This window comes from Rhinatrema bivittatum, chromosome 19, assembly GCF_901001135.1.
Source record: "Rhinatrema bivittatum chromosome 19, aRhiBiv1.1, whole genome shotgun sequence".
Lineage (NCBI taxonomy): Eukaryota > Metazoa > Chordata > Amphibia > Gymnophiona > Rhinatrematidae > Rhinatrema > Rhinatrema bivittatum.
The window spans coordinates 5778778-5798342 of NC_042633.1; the positions used below are offsets into that span (position 1 = coordinate 5778778).

Consider the following 19565-nt stretch of genomic DNA (forward strand, 5'->3'; position numbering starts at 1 on the left):
CTTCCCTCATCAGGTATCTGCCATGCTCCTGGGCCACATGGAATCCTAGCTTCACATATATGGCATTAATCCCTATACCTCTATCTCCTGGACTCCAGTACCTCTCATCTGCTGTATATGGATCTACTCCTGATGCATGCATGCAGATGGACAGATGTAATGTCAACTAATGGATGGACAGACAGACAGACACAGTGATTACAATAAACATATTGCCTTTGTTCTCTAAACATGTCTGTAAAGCATGGGGGGTGTCTGAAGATATATATTTAGACACACAATAAATTAAGGATTCTGGAGCCCGGGAGATATGAAATGCCACCAGACAGCTCTTTTTCACAGGATCCTTCAGATACAAGACTGCACGTGACTGGAAGTATGAACACTCTGGAAACACTTATACATAGAAGAGAACTAATCTCCTGAGATGGGATCTGAATATATCATAATATTGAAGTAGATTAGATGTAAAAATAATTAAATGCATTTCACTAAGCAGATATTCAGATTTGTTCTGGAAATCAGAGGTACATATCCAATCATTAGTTTAAACAGGAAAAAGCGTAATAGATGTAATGACAGCTGCTTAACATCTGGGGAAAATTACCCTGGGTAGAAGCTATCTTAGTGATCCTGTAGGAAAGGATTTTTCATACAGTAAATAATGGGATAGAGAAAGCATAACATTTCTGATGGAAGCCATACAAAATAGGGCAAGGTAGGAGATGAAAGAAGTTCAGTGACAGTCAAAATTTGGGAACAGTATATGAGATCTATAAAGATTAGGCTTATTATGATTTAGGTAGATTTTGCTTGCATGGCATTACATAAGAAGTCCGCACAAAAAGACTGAAAGGTGTATCCCAGCTACATGATTGCAAACAATATATACCCCCCACCTGTCCATGCAGAAAACATTTTTTTTAATTTAATAATTTTTTAAATAATGTTTTAATATATAGTTATTAAAAATTAATCATATAATTTGTATCTTGCTAATATATGAAACAACCAGAAGTCCAATATACAGACACTATTATAAGCAATGGAATGAGAGAAATGATATAATCAGGGGGAAAAAAACCTCAGACAGCGCACCCAATTGAATGTCACACCAAGACAATGTCTAACGGTGCAAAAAAAGCCACTTTAGGCTGCCATCACTGGACAAAAACCCCTTTATGTGTTTAAACACCACCGTAATTTTCACCTTTATAGTCCAAAACACTTCCTTTTATTTTTAGTGTAATCTTGAAATCTAGTTCATTTAAACTCTGTACTTATCTTTATATAAAGGCTTTTATAGACTTCTGGAAAACAAACCAATAACACCGACATGGCCATGTTTCACGGCTTCAGCTGCTGCTTCAGGGCATTCCGTTCAGTGTTCCATTTCCGGCCACTAAAACAAATCTGAAACAAAGTTTGTTATAAAGTCTTGATAGACTTGTCTTTTTGCCAATCAGAGAATTCCAAAGTCCTGTTGGACCAATCAAACTGATTTAAAACCCCAAAGTTGTCGATCCCAATAATTTTAAAGCTCCCTTCTAATCAAATTCAAAAAATGCTGAAAACAATTATTATTTGAAAAGATGCCATTCGATGGTGACATTCAGCTCAGCAGGAGACAGAGCCCAATCGAAAAATCCAAAATTGTTCACGCTGCATAAGATTCAAATTGTGATTTTTTTTCCCAGCAGATTCAAATTGTGATTTTTTTTCCCACCAGTTCCAATCCACAGCCTTTAATTTCCTCAAATGTATGGCCCTTGGCAATGCGATGTTGGACTAGAGGTGCTTCAATGCTTTGATTGATCAGACAGCTCTTGTGTTCTGCTAATCGAACTTTAAATTTTCGAGTGGTTTTGCCCACATAAACCAAATTACATGGGCAAATCAATGCATACACAATATACAAACTGTCACAATTGGATGTATGGTTCAGTACATATGCGCAATTATCTCGTGGATTTACAAAACATCTGACCTCCATCATATTATTACAATATTTACAGTTTCCACATTTCATGTGTCCTCTATGCTGCTCTTCCCGAACTGAATCATCCTTCAGCATCGCCGACACTAAAAAATGTGGACAGTTTCTACCTCTAGTAAAAGGAAAAAGCAAAACAAATTGAAGTTCGGAAACATTCATGTAAAGCAAAATGTTCCAATGGTGTCTGATGATGGAACATATTGACCTAGAGAGATTCAAAATTCTCAATGGACATATGAAGTTATCTGCGATGAATTTCTCTTGATTATTACACTGTAACAAAGTGTCCCATTCTGAGTACAAAGCTCTCTAATAGATCTGTTTTACAATTTTAAATGGGTAGCCACATTGAATGAAATGATCTGCCTTTAGCTGAGCTTGTTGTTTAAACTCTTTTAATTCCAAACATAATCGATGGCAACAAAGGAACTGAGAAAAGGGTAAATTCTTCCTTAGATGAAACAGATGGAAGCTTGTGAAATGTAGACTCATATTTCTATCTGTGGGTTTGCGATACACTGAGGTGCTAAAAGCTCTCCATCCTTACTGATCAAAATATCTAAACATGCCAACTGTACAGTACTATGTTGTACTGTAAACTTAATATAGGCATGTCAGGTGTTTAACCAATCCAAGAATCGAAAACATTTTCCATAGTATCGCCCCAGATTAAGAATATATCATCAATGTTGTCTTTACATGAATGTTTCCAAACTTCAATTTGTTTTGCTTTTACTAGAGAGAGAAACCTTTGGGAATTTTTAGTGGCGGCGATGCTGAAGGATGCTTTGGTTCAGGAAGAGCAACATAGAGAACACATGAAGTGTGGAAACTGTAAATATTGTAATAATATGATGGAGGTCAGGTGTTTTGTAAATCCACGAGATAATTGCGCATATGTACTGAACCATACATCCAATTGTGACAGCTTGTATATTGTGTATGCATTGATTTGCCCATGTAATTTGGTTTATGTGGGCAAAACCACTCGAAAATTTAAAGTTCGATTAGCAGAACACAAGAGCTGTTTGATCAATCAAAGCATTGAAGCACCTCTAGTCCAACATCGCATTGCCAAGGGCCATACATTTGAGGAAATTAAAGGCTGTGGATTGGAACTGGAAAGAAATTGCGGTTTGAATCTTATGCAGCGGGAATAATTTTGGAATTTTAAATTAGGTTTTGTGTCTCCTGCTGGGCTGAATGTCACCATCGAATGGCATCTTTTCAAATAATAATTGTTTTCAGCATTTTTTGAATTTGATTAGAAGGGAGCTTTAAAATTATTGGGATCGACAACTCTGGGGTTTTAAATCAGTGAACAGTTTGATTGGTCCAACAGGACTTTGGAATTCTCTGATTGGCAAAAAGACAAGTCTATCAAGTCTTTATAACAAACTTTGTTTCAGATTTGTTTTAGTGGCCGGAAATGGAACACTGAACGGAATGCCCTGAAGCAGCAGCTGAAGCTGTGAAACATGGCCATGTCGGTGTTATTGGTTTGTTTTCCAGAAATCTATAAAAGCCCTTATATAAAGATAAGTACAGAGTTTAAATGAACTAGATTTCAAGATTACACTAAAAATAAAAGGAAGTGTTTTAGACTATAAAGGTGAAAATTACGGTGATGTTTAAATACATAAAGGGTTTTTTTCCAATGATGGCAGCCTAAAGTGGCTTTTTTGCACCGTTAGAAATTGTCTTGGTGTGACATTCAATTGGGTGCGCTGTCTGAGGTTTTTCCCCCCTGATTATATCATTTCTCACACCCCGTTGCTTATAATAGTGGACTGTATATTGGACTTCTGGTTGTTTCATATATTAGCAAGATTTAAATTATTAATTATTAATAACTATATATAGTTATTAAGTTATTTTGGACCTCTGCAGATGGTCCAAAACACGGCGACAAGAATACTCACGAATACCAGAAGAAGAGACCACATCTCACCCATCTTAAAAGATCTCCATTGGCTCCCTATTCACTTCAGAATCATCTACAAATCCATTACCATCATATATAAGTCCATCCACCACCTTACGTCACTTGACATTCAATACCCGCTCAGCCCACACAACTCCCTTAGACTGACCAGAGAAGCCTACAGAGGATCCCTCCAGATACCCAATACGAAATCCACACGGCACATAATCTCAAGAGAACGGGCTTTCTCGACAGCTGGACAATCACTCTGGAACTCCATCCCCACGAACCTTCGCCAGGAGCCTTGCCTGCCAACCTTCCGAAAAAGATTGAAAACTTGGCTATTCAAACAAGCCTTCCCTGACCACACCTGAATCACAACCTATATACTCAAAGAATGTAGCCATTCCGGTTCTGTAAATAATTATTAATTTATGATGTTAATCTTCTTCTGCTTTTTTCTCTCGTGTCCCAGTTCCATTACCCCTGTTTCATTGTAACTGCAACTCCTCTGCACTAGATTCAGTTATTGTATTTTTTGCACACCTTTGTTCGAATGTAAACCGGCATGATGTGATTTTATCATGAATGCTGGTATATAAAAAAAACCTAAATAAAATAAAATAAATATATATATACAATAAAATATATAAAAAATAATATATATAAATAATATATATATAAAAAAATAATTAAATTTAAAAAATAATTCCTGCATGGATGGGTAGGGGGTGTATATTGTTTGCAATCAGTTACATAAGAAGTTCCATGCTGGGTCAAGACCAATAAGCCCATCGAGCTCAGCTTCCTGGCTCTGATTCATTAGGTGGTACATGGCAGATCCTAATCAGGAAAATTTGTTATTGCTGTTTACTCTGAGAACAAGTAAAAGATGGTGTTTCCCCCAAATAAATAAATAATAGATTAAGAAACATATCAATAATATAATAAAAGAAGGTTTCTTTAAACTTCAAATTTTAAAATGAATTAAACCTCTTCTACACTTTGAAGACAGCTTTACAAGCCTTAATTTTTTCAAAACTAGATTACTGCAATGCAATTCTCCTAGGTCTTCCAATTTCAACTATAAAGCCTTTACAGCGTCTACAAAATGCAGCAGCTAGATCTTTGTCCAACTGCAAAAGAACAGAACACATCACTCCGATCCTTAAACAACTTCATTTTTACCAATCTCTCACAGGATAATATATAAAACCCTAACTCTGATCCACAAAGCTCTCTATAATAATAAAATTGAATGGATGAAAGACACACTTCTTTTTAAAGACTCACATAGAAACTTACGTTCACCATCAATTTACAAGAGAGTGTGCTTTTTCCATTGCAGGACCAGCTTTATGGAGTACTTTACCCACAGAAATAAGACTTGAAGAAGCTACTAAAACTTTCAAGAAAAAAATAAAAACTTGGCTTTTCATAAAGCATTTACAATGTCTTAAGATCAATAACCCTTCTATCACTTTCAATTATACCTTCCCCTTTACTCCCCTTTTTCCCATCCCCCTTCCTTCTATTTTATCAATCACTACACTCTTTAACCCATCCCTCTCTTGTTTCTCCCTCTTCTCAACCCCCAAGCTTTCACTGATCACACTCCTATTTTTAACATATATGATAATTGTATATTGGAATACATATCCCATTTTTTCCCCCTCATTTGTTATATTTTATTACATTGTATCCATTTTTTAGTTAAAATTGTTATATGTAAACCGACGTGATGGCATTAGCTGAATATAAAAGCAAATAAAATAAATAAATGTATCTGGCAATAATTGTTAAAGGGCCTGTCTGAACACTTTAAAGCCCAGCTATCTTATTAACCTTGGCCATATTCTTCGGTGACAAATTCCTCAGTTCCGATGATCACACGCGTAAAGGACATCGACAAAATGGAGGGGCTGTTCAAAGGAGAGTAATAATATAGTTCAAGACCTCTAATATTAAGCCATTCATAGAGCGCATGATGCAATGAAAGACGAGCTCTAAAGATGGAAGAAAGGAACGTGGGACATATGATAGAAACGTTCAAACACAGTCAGGTGCCAGAATGTAGCACTTTCCATAGGGATCACTGTATGAATCTAAAGGAGGGAGGTTTACACAAGGAATTGGGAAAAGACTTTGCTTTTTCACAGAAAGTTTGCTAGCTATGAGCAGGCCAGTTAGCACGGGGGGTAACCTTCCCTATCTCAGCAAGATCAAGACCCTTCATGGTAAAAAAAAATCCCCTAAATCAGTGGCCTTCACTATTTTTGTAGCAGGGGCCACTTTGAATCCGATGGGGCTGGAGCAGAGCTAGGGTGGGAAGGATTCCTTTCCTAATATTGTGCTGACTGGGGAGGTGGGGGTCCCTCTCTAATGTTATAGCTGACCAGTGGGGTTTACTTCACAACTTCCCATTGGCTATCACCTCCACCTCTACCTCTCCCCTTCTGCTGCTTTTATGCCCTCTCTCAAATTTCACTGGCTCACCTTGCCAACAGCTAAGACACTGAAAAAGTGTACTTATTCTACAGTCCTGTCCTTTCTCTATTCCCTCTGCTGCTGCTGCTGCTGGCTGCGTTGCGGTTGACCCTCTGCCCCCATACTGTGCTCTTCCTGCTGCTGGCTATGCCATGCTCCCTGCTCCTCTGGTTTCAAAAGGAGGGGGGCCTTCCAATTCCCATGGCCATTGGGACTTCGGTGCTCCTGCTCCTCTGGTTCTCAGTGGACTGCATGACCAGCGGGGGCAGGGCTCAGTCTTTGTAACACCGCAGTTTGCCTCTTCTGCTCCTCTCGGACTTACTGTGGACCCTAGCTGAGCCAGGGATGGTGTTCCTCTTCACAGTTATGGTCTGCCTCTCCTTCTCCACTACAACTAACTGCTGGACCAGACTAGGGGTAGCGTAGGGGCAGGGCTTTTTCTGCTCCTCACCAGCTGTGTGGGGAGTGGAGATGAGGCATGCACAGGGTTGTTTTTTTCCAGTGGCAGTGGACCAGGGCCACCTTCGGGGTCCATGGCTGCTGCCATTGCCCCCTCCCAGGTCTTACCTTGAAGAACACTGCCCTAGGCCCCCCCCCCCCCCCCCCCCCCACCACCTTTCTGGTAGTAATTACAAACTCCCACCAGCAGAGAAATCCCTCCCATCCCAACTCATCAAAACGCCTATCCCCTGCTGCAGAGGAAGCCCTCTCAAACCGCTGCTTCCAAGGAGTCCTCCTCTCTGACTGTATCAACCCTATGTTGAATCTAAAGTGTGTGCATTATAAATGCTGGATATTTTGCAATGGCTCTTGCATGGGTGGTAAAGGAGGGGGAGGAAGAGCAAGTTTTCTTGGCTAAAGGTGCAAGACCACAAGTATTTTTAGTTCAGAGGGAAAGTCATTTTCAAAGGTTTTTAACATTGGAAAACAGTTGCAAAAAGCCCCATTGAAAATTACCCATCCCTTCTGCAGGTTACGGATCACTCGCTGGTTAAGCATGGGTAGTGTTATTCACCGGAAAAAAGGAGTGAAGTTGAAGCAGAGGAAGGTTGGGGTAGGGAGTATAGAAATGGGGCTTTTATTCTGAAAGCCTGCAGGTACTTTGCATAGATTAATTTGCCCTGCATCAAAGCAGGTTCAAACATATGTGCGTATATTCGACATTCTGTCTGCGGACACTGGGATTTTTAAAGGGAAACCCCAGTTAGGGTTTCCTGAAAATACACTTGCAGTACCCATTGGACTGCATATCCCGTAGTAGTTTAAAAATTGCCCCAAAAAATGAATCTACAAAAAATTCCAAAGAATCTATAAAATGTTAACTCTTATTGTATGGTTGTTAACTTTACCCACTGTAGTTTTCATCCTGTTTATATGAACAATGTATATGCTGTATTGCAACTAATTCATTCACAGACTTTCTGGGAACATGAAAACCTGAGAGCTAAATTAAACTCTATAGCATCTCATAGGACAACGGCAGGAAAATGTAAAATTCCAGGATCTAATTTTCCTCTCTCATATACAAGTTACATCTGTAGTTCATGTCGGCAGCCATACAAAATAAACCTCACAAGCTTATCTCTGATAAGAGCAAAACCATAAGGCTACTTACATCATATTTGTTTTCAATTTGGGAGACATGAAGGAGATAGGTTCCGTTATATATAAAATGCTCACACTTATGAGTCCTCCAATTATGATGTCCCCATCCCTGTGGTATCCTGGATCTGAAGTCAGCTTCCATCCTTGTGAACATCGGCACTCGGCCGTCTTCCACAGGTCGGCATAAATTATCAGTAAAATCAGAGCGGGAGGACTTCCCATCTTTCAGGTTGTGAAGTAGCTGCTCCTTCTGCTCTGTGGCTGCGGTTAATTTGTTGGCATGGTGGGGGAGGCTGCACAAGTCTTGCTGACCCTTGCATGGACACCAATCACATTAAGGATGGAGCAGGTGATCCTTCTGCTGAACTCTGCTCGGAGCTGGGAAGCAGCAGCTGTGAGGGCAGCCTGGGACCTTTATAGGGCCCTGCTCCTCAAAGGTTCAGCCTCGGGGGATCTCTGCTCCTGACCTGTGCATTTAATATTAAATATAGGCTGTCATTAAATATCACCTGACAGAAGTCATGCCTTCATTAATTGAAAGACAAATATTAATTTGATGGCCATGCTTGCTGAGGAGTGCAATAATACTAATCAAAAGGAATTGTGCATTTATAGAAACATAGAAACATAGAAATGACGGCAGAAGAAGACCAAACGGTCCATCCAGTCTGCCCAGTAAGATTTCACACTTATTTTTTCATACTTATCTGTTACTCTTGTCCCTTTTAAGTAACTTTTTGGTTCTGTTTCCCTTCCACCCCCGCCATCGATGTAGATAGCAGTGCTGGAGCTGCATCTAAGTGAAGTATCTAGCTAATTGGTTTGAGGTAGTAACCACTGTAATAAGCAAGCTACTCCCACACTGGTTTACCCAGCCTGAGCAATTCAGTCCATGTTGGTTGTTTGAATATAAATCTTCTTTTCTTCATTCCCCCTGCCGTTGAAGCAGTGAGCTGCGCTGGATATGTATTCCAAGTGAAGTATCAGGCTTGATTCGGGGAAGTAACTGCCGTAACAAGCAAGCTACACCCATGATTATTTGTTTTATCCAGACTATGTAATTCAGTCCCTGTTGGTAGTTGTCTGAATATAAATCATCTTTTCGTCATTCTCCCTGCCGTTGAAGCAGAGGGCTATGCTGGATATTCATTGAAAGTGAAGTATCAGGCTTATTTGGTTTGGGGTAGTAACCGCCGTAACAAGCAAGCTACTCTCCTGCTTTTTTGTGGATGCAAATCCTTTTTCCACATTTCCTCTTGCCGTTGAAGCATAGAGCAATGTTGGAATTGCATTAACCATGTGTATGTTTATTGAATAAGGACATTAGCCGTGTGTATGTTTATTGACTAAGGACATTAATCTCCAGGTAGTAGTCGTCATTCCCGCAAGCCACCGCCATGCCTCTTCTCTTCATTCACATCCTCTAGACTTTAAGGATCCACAGTATTTATCCCACACCCCTTTGAAATCCTTCACAGTTTTGTCTTCACCACTTCCTTCGGAAGGGCATTCCAGGCATCCACCACCCTCTCTGTGAAGAAATAGTTCCTGACATTGGTTCTGAGTCTTACTCCCTGGAGTTTTAAATCGTGACCCCTGGTTCTGCTGATTTTTTTGCAACGGAAAAGATTGCGTTGTCTTTGGATCATTAAAACCTTTCAAGTATCTGAAAGTCTGTGTCATATCACCCCTGCTCCTCCTTTCCTCCAGGGTGTACATATTTAGATTTTTCAATCTCTCCTCATAAGTCATTCGATGAAGACCATCCACCTTTTTAGTCGCCCTTCTCTGGACCGCCTCCATCCTGTCTCTGTCCCTTCAGAGATACGGTCTCCAGAAATGAACACAGTACTCTAGGTGAGGCCTCACCAAGGACCTGTACAAGGGGATAATCACTTCCCTTTTCTTACTTGATATTCCTCTCTCTATACAGCCCAGCATTATTCTGCCTTTAGCTATCGCCTTGTCACATTGTTTAGCCGACTTCAGATTATTAGACACTATCACCCCAAGGTCTCTCTCCTGCTCCGTGCACATCAGCCCTTCACCCCCCATCAAATACAGTTCTTTCGGATTTCCACACTCCATATGCATGACTCTGCACTTCTTGGCATTGAATCTCAGCTGCCATATCTTCGACCACTCTTCCAGTTTCCTTAAATCCCGTCTCATTCTCTCCACTCCTTCTGGCATGTCCACTCTGTTGCAGATCTTAGTGTCATCCGCAAAATGCAAACCTTACCTTCTATCTTGTCCACAATGTCGCTCACAAAGATATTGAACAGGCCCAGTCCCAACACTGATCCTTGTGGCACTCCGCTCAACATCGCTCTCTCTTCAGAGTAAGTTCCATTTACCATCACACATTGTCTTCTGTCCGTCAACCAGTTTGCAATCCAGGCCACCACCTCAGCACTCACTCCTAAGCTTCTCATTTTATTCACCAGTCTCCTGTGCGGAACCGTATCGAAAGCTTTGCTGTAGTCCAAGTAGATGACATTGGGGTAGATTTTAAAAGAAGCGCGATCAGCCTACTTTTGCTTGCGCATCAGACTCAAGCAAAAGTACGCTGGATTTTAGTAGATACGCGCGGAGCCGCGCGTATCCACTAAAATCCTGGATCGGCGCGCGCAAGGCTATCGATTTTGTATAGCCTGCGCGCGCCGAGCCGCGCTGCCTCCCCCCCGTTCCCTCCAAGGCCGCTCCGAAATCGGAGCGGCCTTGGAGGGAACTTTCCTTTGCCCTCCCCTCACCTTCCCCTCCCTTCCCCTACCTAACCCACCCGCCCGGCCCTGTCTACACCCCCCCCTTACCTTTGTCGGGGGATTTACGCCTCCCGGAGGGAGACGTAAATCCCCGCGCGCCAGCGGGCCTGCTGCGCGCCGGGCCGCGACCTGGGGGCGGGTACGGAGGGCGCGGCCACGCCCCCGGGCCGTAGCCACGCCCCGTACCCGCCCCCAAAACGCTGCCGACACGCCCCCGGAACGCCGCGACGACCGGGCCCGCCCCCCGACACGCCCCCGACACGCCCCCCTCCGAGAACCCCGGGACTTACGCGAGTCCCGGGGCTCTGCGCGCGCCGGGAGGCCTATGTAAAATAGGCTTCCCGGCGCGCAGGGCCCTGCTCGCCTAAATCCGCCCGGTTTTGGGCGGATTTAGGCGAGCAGGGCTCTGAAAATCTACCCCATTGAGCGCTCTTCCTTGATCCAATTCCTTGGTTACCCAGTCAAAAAAGTCAATCAGATTTGTCTGATAGGATCTTCCCCTGGTGAATCCATGCTGCCTCTGGTCCAGCAATTCTTCCGACTGTAGATAGTTCACTATTCTTTCTTTCAACAGAGACTCCATTAATTTTCCCACCACTGAGGTGAGGCTAACCTGTCTGTAGTTACCAGCCTCTTCTCTGTTTCCACTCTTGTGAAGCAGGACCACCTACCGTTCTTCTTCAATCGCTCGGCACTACTCCCGTTTCTAGGGATCTATTGACCAGGTCACACAGCGGACCCGCCAGAACATCTCTGAGCTCCCTCAGTATCCTGGGATGAACCTCATCAGGCCCAATGGCTTTGTCCACTTTCAGTTTCCACAGCTCTTCCCATACATTCTCTACTGTAAATGGAGTTACATCTACTCCATTCCCCTCCAGTTTCTTATTAACTAGCGACGGTCCTTCTCCAGGGTCCTCTTTAGTGAACACAGAACTGAAGTATTCGTTTAATATTTCTGCCATTTCTTCGTCTCTCTCCACACATTGATCCTTTTCACCTTTCAATTTCACTATACCACTTTGAACTTTTCTCTTTTCACTGATGTATCTGAAAAATGTTTTGTCACCTCTCTTTACCTCTTTGGCAATCCTTTCTTCCGCTTGACTTTTTGCCATCTTGATTACTTTCTTTGTCTCCCTCAGTTCTACCAGATATTCTTCTTCCTGCTCCTCCCTTTGGGATCCTTTACATTTCTTGAACACTGTTCTTTTAGCTTTTATTTTGTCAGCCACCTCCTTTGAGAACCAGATAGGTTTTATTTTTCTTTTGCTTTTCTTTACTTTTCTAACATTTCAATTAGTTGCCTTGGTAATTGCTCCTTTTAGTTTGGTCCACTGTTGTTCCACATCTCTCTTGTTGTCCCAGCCTTCTAGTTCTTCCTCTAGGTACTTCCCCATTTCATTAAAGTCCGTGTTTTTTGAACTGCAAAACTTGGGTCTGTGTGCTTCTTTTCCATATCCTTTTTGTGATATTAAACCATACTGTTTGATGATCACTAGTGCTGAGGTAGGCGCCCACCTGGACATCAGAGACATTATCTCCATTAGTGAGCACTAGGGATGTGAATCGTTTTTTGACGATTTAAAATATCGTCCGATATATTTTAAATCGTCAAAAATCGTTAGGGCCACGATACAATACCAATTCCCCCGATTTATCGTCAAAAAATCGTAAATCGGGGGAAGGGGGAGGGCAGGAAAACCGGCACACTATAACCCCCTAAAACCCACCCCCGACCCTTTAAATTAAATCCCCCACCCTCCCGAACCCCCCCCCAAATGCCTTAAATTACCTGGGGGTCCAGCGGCGGTCCGGAACGGCCTCCTGCAATTGAATCGTGTTGTCTTCAGCCGCCGCCATTCTGCGCTGCCATTTTGCAAAATGGCGGCGCAAAATGGCGGCGGCCATAGACCAACACGATTCGACTGCAGGAGGTCATTCCGGACCCCCGCTGGACTTTTGGCAAGTCTTGTGGGGGTCAGGAGGCCCCCCCAAGCTGGCCAAAAGTCCCTGGGGGTCCAGCGGGGGTCCGGGAGCGATTTCCTGCCGCGAATCGTTTTCCGTACGGAAAATGGCGCCGGCAGGAGATCGACTGCAGGAGGTCGTTCAGCGGGGTCAGCCGGGGTCCGGAACCTCCCCTGAACGACCTCCTGCAGTCGATCTCCTCCCGGCGCCATTTTCCGTACGGAAAATGATTCGCGGCAGGAAATCGCTCCCGGACCCCCGCTGGACCCCCAGGGACTTTTGGCCAGCTTGGGGGGGCCTCCTGACCCCCACAAGACTTGCCAAAAGTCCAGCGGGGGTCCGGAACGACCTTCTGCAGTCGAATCGTGTTGGTCTATGGCCGCCGCCATTTTGCGCCGCCATTTTGCAAAATGGCGGCGCAGAATGGCGCCGGCTGAAGACAACACGATTCAATTGCAGGAGACCGTTTCGGACCGCCGCTGGACCCCCAGGTAATTTAAGGCATTTGTGGGGGGTTCGGGAGGGTGGGGGATTTAATTTAAAGGGTCGGGGGTGGGTTTTAGGGTGTTTTAGTGTGCCGTTTTCCTGCCCTCCCCCTTCCCCCGATTTAGCTACGGACCGCCGCTGGACCCCCAGGTAATTTAAGGCATTTGGGGGGGGTTCGGGAGGGTGGGGGATTTAATTTAAAGGGTCAGGGGTGGGTTTTAGGGGGTTTTAGTGTGCCGGTTCACGATTTTAACGATTTTCACGATACTCTAAACACCCAAACGGCGACGATACGATTCCCTCCCCCTCCCAGCCGAAATCGATCGTTAAGACGATCGAGGACACGATTCACATCTCTAGTGAGCACTAAATCGAGTATAGCTCCCTCTCTCTTGTGGGTTGTATTACAATTTGTTTGAACAAAGCTCCTTGCAGAGCATCCAATATTTCTCTACTATTGTTAGATTCTGCAGATGGGATTCTCCAGTCTACATCCAGCAGATAAGAAGAACATAAGAACATAAGAAGAACATAAGGAGATTAAAGTCTCCAACGATCACCACTTCTCCCTTCTTTACCATCTTTTGGATATCTTCAACCAGATCTCTGTCAAGCTCTTCCTTTTGGTTTGGAGGCCTGTAAACCACTCCAATAAAAATGGATGTCCCATCTTTTTTAAGTTGGCCCATAGTGCTTCTTCATTGCCCCATCTTCCTTGCAGCTCAGATGCTTGGATATTGTTTCTGATATAAAGAGCCACTCATCCCCATTTCCTATCCTCTCTGTCCTTCCTTAACAAGTTATAACCCGGTATTGCCATATCCCAATCGTGAGATTCTGTGAACCACATCTCCGTGACAGCAACAATGTCCAAGTCCGCCTCTACCATTAGGACTTCCAGATCTGGGATTTTATTGCCCAAACTACGAGCATTTGCACTCATAGCTTTCCAGCTTTCCTTGTTCAGGTTACTGCTGTTCCTGGACTCCCTTTGTAAACTATATAGTTGAGTTTTGTTGTCCACTTCTCCCTTTCCCTTTGCATTTGTGCAAAGTAAAATAATAGTGCCTTTGATGACAGATTCATCCAGCACAATGAGCTTTTTCCTTTGGTTACTGATCTGGAATTTCTGTATGCATTGCGTTTCTTCTTTCTTTTCAGATATCACTTCAATCTTTTTCTCAAGAACTTCTTCAGTATTTAATACAGAGAAGGCTTTTTGTACTTGTTGCACTTGATACAGTGTGTGTCTCTGCATCACAGGTTCAATTCTACCAGAGCCCACTGTAACTTGTTGTTTATTGAGTTCCTTAATGCCCTGTGTGAGTGGGGGGGGGGGGGGGTAGACTTGTGGACTGCACAGCTGTCAAGAATGGGTGCCTGTGGGTCACGGATCTTATCCTACCTGAGCCCACTGTAAATCTCTTTATCCTTGACTTTTGTTTTTTCTGTGGTAATGGGGAATTAATTCCTGAATATTGTACAGTGGGTGAGCCTTTCTTCATTGAAGCTAATTCAGCTTTAACTTCAGCAAGTTCCTTTTTCAAGGAAGAGAGTTCTGAACAAATGGGGCAAGCCCTAAGTTTCCAGATGATTTCCCTCAGAATAAAGGCTCCACAATAATTACATTGGATAGTCCTCATTTTGGTAATTTATTTGATGGTTAACACCTAAGGGGCGGATTTTAAGAGCCCTGCTCGCCGGTGCGCCTATGTTCAATAGGCCTACCGGCGCGCGCAGACCCCGGGACTCGCGTAAGTTCCGGGGTTTTCCTAGGGGGCGTGTCGGGGGCGGGCCCGATCCGCGCGGCGTTTTCGGGGCGGGACGTAGCGTTTCGGGGGCGGGCTAGGGGGCGTGGTTATGGCCCAGGGCGGTCCGGGGGCGTGGCCGCGCACTCCGGACCCGCCCCCAGGTCGCATCCCGGCGCGCTAGCGGCCCGCTGGCGCGCGGGGATTTACGTCTCCCTCCGGGAGGCGTAAATCCCCCGACAAGGGAGCGGCCTCGGAGGGAACGGAGGTAGGCTGCGCAGCTCGGCGCGCGCCGGCTATACGGAATCGGTAGCCTTGCGCGCGCCGATCCAGGATTTTAGCGGCTACGCGCGTATCTACTAAAATCCAGCGTACTTTTGTTTGCGCCTGATGCGCCAACAAAAGTACACCAAATCGCGCTGTTTGAAAATCTACCCGTAAGGAAATACCAATTTACTAATTTATCTTGTTGCCAATTATGAATTTAGGCAAACTATATCAGAAAAACAAACCCAGGGGTGGGTGGGTAGAGGGGTAGGGTAGGGTAGGAGGGGTAGGGTAGGAGGGGTAGGGTAGGAGGGAGTCAAACAGTTAACTCTTGGTCACGGATGTTCTCAGGACTCTGTATCTGCAATTGAGTTTCATAAGACCTTTCCCCTGATTGGCTTACTAAGTTAAATCTTTTCTTAGCTGGAAACAAGAATCGTTAGTGCTCCCTGGCTCCTCACTGTGCACTGCCCACAATGGATCTGCTGGTTGTCAGAGTTAAGCAACCACAAGCTCTGAGACAGCCACACCTGTTAAGCTCTCCTCCTCCAGAGGGTAGGAGTTAGCAATCTGTTATCGCTCACCCCGCCAGGAGAGCAGAGTTAGCAATCTGTTCTGCTTTTCTCCTGAAAGGGGGAGGAGTTAGCAATCTGTCATTATCTGTTCCTCCAGAGGGGAGGAGTTAGCTATCTGTAGTACTTACCCTGCCAGGAAGGCAGAGTTAGTAATCTGTTAGTGAACTGCTGATAGATGCTCCTGTAAGGGAAGGAGGTAGCAATCTGTTATGGATCAACTCCCCAGGGAAGAGGAGTTGGCAAACTGTACAATGATACTCTTCTGAGGAGAAGAGGTAACAATAGGTATATTGTACTTCGCTACTGAGATAGCAATCTATCATGCCTCCGCTACGGAGTAGCAATCTGTTATATATAGGCTGCTGGCAAGTCCCATAGAAAGAGAAGGTAGCTATCTATATAATACTTCCATAAGCGGTGTTAGTGGTCGGTAGTAGTTGGCTCCCACAGAGTGATAGTAGTGTAAGGAATGACCACTTGGAGGAAATGGTGAATCCCTGGGCCGATGGCAGATGACAGCGCCCCCAGGAGGAAATCCTGAGAGGAACCACCGGCTAGGCTAGAATATGAAATAAACACAAATAGTTCTTTATTAGGCTGGAAGCTGGATCACCAGTGGTGGCAGTAGTGAATTGATGTGTCCGACAAGACTGAAGTCCTTCTGATACTGGAATATAATCTCTGGGTCACTGAGCTGTAGAGAGAAACTAGAAGTAGTGAGTAGACAGGGTATACTGGATACAAGATGGTACACTCACAATAGTAGATGTCTACAATGGTCTCTATGCCACAGAGAGTCTTCAGTATATTCAGGACAGGAGCCGTAGGTGAGCACTGGTTCCTATAAACAGTCTGTAATAAGAACTCACAATAGCTGTATATGAAATGGCTTCTAGAGTAGAAGAGAGTCTGTAAAGGATTCTAGGAACATGGGCCCTTGTGGAGCGAGTACCGGTTCCTATCTACAATCTTGCCAATATAACTCTCGATCTCCGTACCTGCGATAACGTCTTGGATGGAAGGGAGTCTTCAGAGATATAGGAATGTAGGCCCTCGTGGAGCGAGTACCGATTCCTATCTACAATAGAACTCGTGTTCACGTCTGCGATCGCTTCCAGGCAATGAGGAGTCTTCCGAGTATTCAGGGACGTAGGCCCTCGAGGAGCGAGTACCGGATCCCGTCTTGGCAATCTGAAATCAAGAAGAGAGAGCGGAGCCCCCATGGAGCGGGTACTCCTGGTAAGTTTGAAAAGGCCGAGCAGTGGAGAAGGATTCCCCTCGCTGACTCAGATCGTTGTTGCAAGTATCGTGGACTGCCGAAGCAAGTCATGTTGGAGTTCCTTGCTAACTCGTTAGTGGTTAGCAAACAAAGACCTTTTAAAGTGGAAATGGATGACGTCACTATGGGGGGGGGGGGGACCCCGAGGTTCGCGCCCTTGCTGGTACAAAGTCTGGAGCGCGTGCGCCCTTCCATCATCAGGAACATGGCGGATCCGTAGTGTCAAGCCAGCCCGGGGACACTGGGACCAAGAGGCAGGGAGAAGCCGCGGTTGCATCTGTCCATCAGAGCTGAAGGGAGTCGCTCCCAAGGTAGAGAGGGTGGAATGAGGGGCGAGAAGAGGCACGAACGCAACAACACCCAAGCTAGGTAGATCAGGACACTTCTGGAAATTTATTTGTCCTTTGTTTTAAATTCTTTTTACTCAGCTCTTTATGCCCCAATATTAATTTCTAAACAGAGATTATTAGTGACAGCTAAATCCAAATAAGAGATTCTATCAGGTTAAAAGCTGGAGTGTTTTGTTTTTTTTTTGGGGGGGGGGGGGTTTGTTTTGTTTGTTTGTTTTTTAATCTTAAAGAAACTGTAGAGCAGAGAAACCAAACAGTAAATTAATATACTATAATATCAGTCTATAATGAAATGAAATCACAGACAGTAATATATTATATACAGAAGCCTTCTACACTAATTATAAGTAATAAGCAGGTATAACTTAGTTGCAATGAGAAAAGTCAGCCTCCACTCTGTGCACTGCCCACAATGGATCTGCCACATTTGGTCCATAGGTCACAAAAAATAAGCAAAGGAAGAAAAAAAGCCAGTGAGACCAGAATCTGCCAGATATATGATGGCATGCAGGACAAAGCAGGAGTCACTGCATAAAGATTAATATTTTCAATCTTAGCATTTGATCTATCAAAATTATTCCCCATTACCCCAAAAAGGGCTTAAGCGACTGGTGCCTAACTTTAGCTGGATAATTTGTCTGCGCATCAGTTCACTGATGATTGGTCTCAATAAGAATCAGAATAAATAAAATTAAAATATTTATCTTTATTATTTGCTTTACCAGAAGTGTGCTCAAGGCATGGGACAAGAAGTTAGAACAACTAACGCTCTCTCCGGCCCATCTCTTTCTCTGGCTTTCTTAAACAGCCGATACCATGGAGTTTATTTACTAATGGATGTTAGACTGATGAAGGACAGTTCTGTGGGTCAGTGTCCATTGTGCGTAATATTACAGGCAATAAGGAGAGGCATTCCCGGGGGGGGAGGGGTTTACAAGTATGCATCTTCTTTTGCATTGTGCCAGGAATAGCCCAGGCAGAAAGAAGCAAGGGATTGTTTTTCCAGCTGAAAATTGGTGCCAAGTCCCCAGATACTTTGTACTTGTGTGGCGCAAGTTATAAAATGCCATGACAAGTTAGCAGTTAGCACAGATGAATGGCCTTTAACATGTATTTGATACCATTCATGCATGCGTCACTTATCTCCACATTTGCTGAACATGTTTACTCTCCCAGTTTTGCCTGTCCTTGAGTATAGTGTTTTGAAGCACTCCTCCTCACCAATCCCACTGGGAAGTGGCCACAGGTCCTGGGTTCTGATCCACGGCACAGTGTACTGCTCAAGCAGCCAATTTCATAACATACAGAAGTCTCTGAATCACTCTGAGATTGGGCAGGGAGCACCTCTGAAAGATGTCAAAAATTCTGGAAAAAATTAAATGTTCAAGGTGAAAGAAAAGTATGATGTCCATATTCCGTGCCACTTAGTCGGATATGTTTTGACTTATGTGACTAAGGGCTGGTGGCTCTACATCTGCCTAGGATCCGCAGGCAACATTTAGCCATGATAACTACTTATCCAGCTAAATAATCAACCAAGGGCCAGGTGAAGCATGGGATGTAACAAAGAAGAATCAAATTAGCTGAATAACTTATCCGGCTATCTTGAATATTCAGTTAGCTGGATAATTTATCTAGCTAGCTCTGGTCGAGCTATAGACCTGTCCTAAAGTTAGATGAATAGACTATCTGGCTAAATTTTAGATTGCTGGTTGTATTCAGTGGCTGCAGGCTAAGTTGGGCTGCATTCATCATTCTTCACAGAATGAGGAATCCAGCGAAAAAGGGGGCAGGGGGGGAAAAAGCGGGGTGGGCCTGCGAAAGGCCGCAGCCATTTGCACCCCAGCGGTGCGATTTCGCCGGCCGCAGTGCAGCCGGCTGCAGACTTTTGCACAACTAGCGCCACCGTAAAAGGTGGGTGCTATTCGCCTCGCTACTTGCCGGCGAGAATGTCTCTCACATTATCGCCGGCAGCGGTGCCGTGGCTGACTCCTCCCCTCCAGCTAATTAACATCCTATCACTACGCGAAAAGCCCCTTATCGCAGGCGATAGGGGTTTATCATGTGCAATAAGACCCTAACGCACGCGATAACATTCGAAAATAACCCCCTAGT

General features: G+C 44.2%; 1 protein-coding gene across 1 annotated transcript in view; it reads right to left on the bottom strand.

Moving 5' to 3' along the window:
- Nucleotides 1–19565, bottom strand: part of LOC115081094 (vomeronasal type-2 receptor 26-like) — a 94426-nt gene that overhangs the window by 51602 nt on the left and 23259 nt on the right. The window lies entirely within an intron of this gene.